Source organism: Nannospalax galili, unplaced genomic scaffold (genome assembly GCF_000622305.1).
Source record: "Nannospalax galili isolate Female #2095 unplaced genomic scaffold, S.galili_v1.0 scaffold506, whole genome shotgun sequence".
Lineage (NCBI taxonomy): Eukaryota > Metazoa > Chordata > Mammalia > Rodentia > Spalacidae > Nannospalax > Nannospalax galili.
Window position 1 is genome coordinate 140175 of NW_008353883.1, and position 5697 is coordinate 145871.

Genomic DNA, 5697 nt, shown 5'->3' on the forward strand with positions numbered 1-5697 from the left:
TTTTAAAATTTTTCATGTTCATTTTAAAATCGAAAAGCAACTTTCATCACTATAGCAAATCCTTTAAGTAGGTTAAAGAAGATTTACTGAGAGGTTCAAGAAGTTATGGATAAGTTATTTATAACTAGGATTCCATTCAGTACTGTAAATGTCTAGAATTACAGTCTTTTTAGAAGTTTTGGTCTTCTCTCTGAAATATTTTCCACTAATTGATTTAGAACTCTTACACAATTAGGCCAAAGGTAAGCCTTGGTCGTGTAGCTTTCTAACCTATCACACATTCCTCATTAGTGGGTTTGCAAGATTTAATCAGTGTTTTCTTTTTCTTTTATAATGTTTTCTGGTTTTTCCCTTGTTTTCATTATAAAGTGAACTCTTGATTTTCTTTAACATACTGACTAAGGACCCATGCTAATTTGTAAAAAGGATTAAGAGTCAGGCATTTAATTCAAGTGAATGAATGCTAAATCTGAATCCAGCACAAATCAGAAAAACCAATTGTTCATATTCCCTTTGTTTCCCCACAAACAACGTCAGCTGTAGCCTGGAAAAAGTATGGATCTTATAATAATTACCACATTTGCATAATCAGCTCCCTTACATAACTGAGGAATACATACTAGAAAGTTCACTTTGGTATCACAGATTTTCCTTCCTGTGAGAGCAGGTTTGACATGAGAGCAGGAGTGGGCTACCTGTGGAAAAGGGAGCCAGTGAGGAAGAGAAGAGGTATGGGGGAGGGCCGGGGTGAATATGAGCAAAGTGCAATGATACAGGTTTATGAAAATGTCATAATAAGACACATTATTTTGAATGTTAACTAAAAAACGTCAAACAAAATAATGGACTTGACTAAATGTGTTTATGCAAAATCTCTAGCTAGGCAAAACAGCATTTATCTTTCTGATTAAGACTATTGAGAATGACGTTAATAAAATAGTGTTCTTTTACAAAGTCAAAAAATATTTCTTGACATTCTTATCTTTCAGAAAGTCTAACCCTAACCCCCGCCCTCCTCCTTTCTCATGAATTCCTACCCCCACATAAAGCACTAAACCAACTGATGTAATGGGAAAGGTGAATACAAGTCAGGCACATGATATGCATGTGTGAAAATATGTAAAACACTAAGAAATACTTTAAAAACTATCAGAACAAGAAGCAGCTGATGCCATGGGGGAGCGTGGCATGCGCTGCCCCTTCTGTACCTTGATAGAGCTATGTAAAGAGGAGCTAGGGAAATGACAAAACCTAGAATAAATGTTTCCACTAAACAAGTGAGTCATCAATGTGACTTTTCCTAACTGCGACCAATCTATAGAATTTCTGTAACTCTTAAAACTGAGATATTAAAATATGTTTCCAAATCCTACGCAGGCTGGTTTTGTGGTTGGCCTCTGGTAATCTAACCACCTCTTGTCAGTGAGAGCCATGCTCACTTCACCGGGCTTGGCTAAACAGATAGAAGCAACAGGCCAGCTGCCATTCCTAGGGTGTTCTGTAGCTGAGGGAGCGCTGAGGGAACCAGCCTCTTTGCAAAGTTCTTGACAGTCGGAAACCACCAGGAATGATACTAGAAAGCCAAGGCAGGATTCAGAGATGGAAACCAACTTGGGCACCTGAGACCACAAAAGTGGTATTAGATGGTACAGACGTGGAAAGCGTTCATTGGGATACTCTGGGGTCCTGTCTGGGGAATGCAGCCTATCTGTAACAACTGTAGCAAGCCAGACGAGTGCTTTTCCCCACCTGCTTTTCTTTGGCCATGTTTTTTTCTACGGGAATGAAATGAAACATAAAAATTTCTTCAGCAAATTTGATGACAATTACCTATCTTTAAAACCTGCAGAAAAAGATGCCATTTTATAATATATCTATTTTCAGAGAGCTTTTTCTTCTGTACTGGGTGTTAAACCTTTGCACATGTAAGATAAGTACTCTGTCACAGAAATACATTTCCAGCCCTCTTTTTATGTGTTATTTCAAGACAGTCTAAATTTCTTGGTCTGTCTTTAGGCTTGCTTTGTGGTCCAGGCATGCCTCGAACTTTGGATCCTCCTGCCCCAGTCTTCTGAATAGCTGGAATTGCAGACTGTACCACCAGGACTGGCAGGAATCATTTTTTTCAGTTTTATCTTAGCTCCAGACCAACCAACTAAACAAAAAACCACAGTGGGGCTGACTGCTTAACTGCCTTCAAGGATTGTATTAAGAATCCTCTCAAAGGACTGGAGAGATGGCTCAATGGTTAAGAGCACTGACTGTTCTTGAAGAGGACCCAGGTCGATTCCTGGCCCTCACATGGCAGCTAACAACCTTCTGTAACTCCAGTTCCATGGATCTTACGCCCTCTTCTGACCCCTTCAGGAATTTCACAACATGGGTACACTTAAATACATGCAGGCACTACACTCTTACAGATTAAAAAAAAATAAAGATAATAAAATATTAATAAATTTAAAAAGAATCCTTTGAGATCATTCAGGCTAAAAAGGTGGCTTCCTTTTTCTCCAGAGTGAAAACAGCTGTGATATGTTATCAGTCAGCCCTCCCAGGTCAGATAGAGTCACTGAATAACACATCTGAACTAACAGTGTCTCATGGTGCCTGTGATGAGGAGAGTGTGAAGGGAAAGGCCAGATGGGCTGGATGCAGAGAGAGCATCAGAGGACTGAGTTCTTATCTGGAACTGTTGCGTCCAAGTTGGCTGCAGGGTTCTCTTTGGAAGAAAAGCTTAGAAAGACTTGTTGAGAATGCTTTTGCTTTGGGGGTCAATTCCTCAGTCCTCAACCTCAGCAAGTTTCTCTACTGGTGGTCTCCGAAGCAGGTGCACATGAAGTCTAAAGGTGAATAATATCATAACCTCTGTATCCATTGATCTCTTCCTTTTGAGTGTCAGTACTCTGTTAGGATCTTATGACATACTTAGAATGCAGTACAAGGAGGTAAATGCATGAATAATGTTTGGGCATGGGGGAGAGGCAGCACTGCGACGTAAGGATGGGAGGTCAAACCTGTTAGCTCCACAGCCCACTGCCCTTGTTTATCCTGTCTGCTTCCATCTCTTTGCCACTTTCCTGCCTCTCCAATCACTAAAAAGGGCATGGTGGGGGCGGGAGGTATCACCATCTGTCAGCACAGAATCCCCCAGCTCAGGCCAGAACTGTCCAAGTGCCTGAACCTTCAGCGCCCTCCACAGCTTCCCTTAGGTAGGATGAGGGTCTCTCATCAGAGTGTTTCTCCCAATTCTGTTTTGTTTCTGATTGGGGCCTGTGTTGTCTTCCTACAAAAGCCTCATATTCATTGCTTTGAACCTAATTCCAAGCTATCCTCTGGGGACGAGACTCTGTAGACTGTTTCTTGCATTTGTAGGACCTTTTTGGGTGGTTGCCATTAACTTGAGATACAGTTATGTGAGTGTGGAAGATAGATTACCAAGTTCTCCATTATTTATCAATGGTTTTTCTTGAACCATACTGCTGTTCTCATAGTAAGCACCCCACCATGTTGGGAAATGCTTTCAGTATCATGTGAGTGTAAATTAAAGGTTGGGACTTAGAACCCTTGAATTTCAGAGTAGGAATACTATTCAATGCCTACCCTCATCTAATCTGAATATACTATATTCAGATACTGTGATGATTTACAGATATACTCTCTGCTTCACAGAACACCCTCTGCAAGGTGAAGATATTATCCCCTCTTTGAGGTGGAAACAAAACAAACAGGGTCAGGGAAGTTAAGCAGCCAAGAGGTAGAGCTGGAGTGAATCCTCCTTCAACTCCTCAAGCATGCCTCTATAAGGCAAGGCCTCCTGAGAAATGGCTGCATGGCTAGCCTTGGACGTTTCCAGTAAAGTGACTTATCTCTTCCATTTAAAATTGTTATTGGAAAGCCTTGTTAATAATTAAACAAGCATAGCTGATGAGAAAAAAAACACTGGTGCATCTTGGCCCAAAGGTCAGCCATAAGTAAATATGGTTCCCTGGTGGGTCTGGCTAGAAGGTCCCCCAAAGAACCATGCCAAATAAGGCAGACTCTAGTAAGCATTAGTGCATTTGAAGCTGGTAGTAGGAATGCAGGGTGTGGAAGAGCAGAGAAGTGAGCTGCAGGGAAAGTGACTCACCTTTTGCCCAGCTGCAGGGTAATGGTCCACCCTGCTTTTATGCAAGCATTTTGTGATAACTTCCATGGGGCAGCTGTTTTGAAAACAGGAACATTTTCAATACCAGCTTAAGCACCATTAAACTTTGGATGCTTTGCTTCTAAATGATGTGCTAGAGGGGCTGGTGAGATGGTTCGATGGGTAAAGGCTCTTGCCAACAAACCTATTGACCTAAGTTCAAAACCTGGAAGCCACATGGTGGAAAGGACTAACTCCTGCAAGTTGTCCTCTGACCTCCCTCCATCCCTGCCAAAATAAATAAATAAATAAATAAATAAATAAATAAATAAATGAATGTAAAAAAATTAAAATTAAAAAAATAATGTCCTACATAGACACTTGTACCCATCCCTGACCACAACCCCACAGGGATCAGAGCTGGAGTTAGGGCATGAACCATGTAAGCCTCAGAGTCATGAATCATCCACACTCACTCATCCCTGAGAGAACGGCCAATCCCGGAGAATCACCAGTCCTGTGGCTTCCAACTCACAGTCTCTGCCCACCTGCACTGTAGCTATGCCACCATGCTCACTTGTAATCAACAAATGGGTCTGGATGCTGGAGAGTGGGCCTGTCTCTGTTACTTTAAATAGCATGACCAGCAGTCTGTGCATTTCGCAGGCCTCCTCATTATGCTAACCTTGTTTAGGGAGTGTGTTCAGCAGCTCTGTGGACTCCCATTCCTTCCCATATTCCCAACTCCAGAGCGCACAGGAAACTTTCAGTGAGCTTTTCAGATAACACTCAGCGATTGGCATTGTTATATGTCATTTATAATAACCACTTGGGGGGGACAAAACCGCTGCAGGTCTGGCGAATGTAAACACAGCACAGTACATTATGTTCTCAAATTCTTTTCAATTTCAAATATCAATCTGCTGTGGAAATAAAGCAGAAAACAAGTCTCATATAAAGAAAGAAATTCTCAAGGAAGAGGGAATGAAGAAAATTGGATTTACTTGGTTTTTAAAAATATTATATACTTGGAGCCGGGTGTGGTGGCGCATGCCTTTAGTCTCAGTATTCAGGAGGCAGAGGCAGGCGGATCTCTGTGACTTCGAGGTCAGCCTGGTCTACAGAGTGAGTTTCAGGCCAGCTGAGGATACAGGGACACCCTGTCTCAAAAAGACTATATATATATGTTTGGGAATTTAAAATATCAAACATGCTAATGTTTTACACTTATCCTGGGCTATGTTGACTTGACTGTGTCAAATGCCTGGCTGCAGAGAGGCTTGCACAGGTACCAATATGAATGCCACAGGCCTATGGCAGGGAATGAGGGCATTCTTCTCTGTGAAACAGGAACTGTATGGAATGGACAGATGCAGGTTTTGGTAATACACGCAAATGGGAAATGGAGGGGCTGCCTTAAAGTTATGTATTGTGTAGTTGGTGGTATTTGTTTGAGAGAGAAAAGGATTTTTTTTTAATTAATTTTTAAGACAGTGTCTCCCTGTAGCCCCAGCTGGCCTGGAATTTTCTATGTAGACCAGGCTGGCCTCGGTCTCATAGAGACCCACCTACCT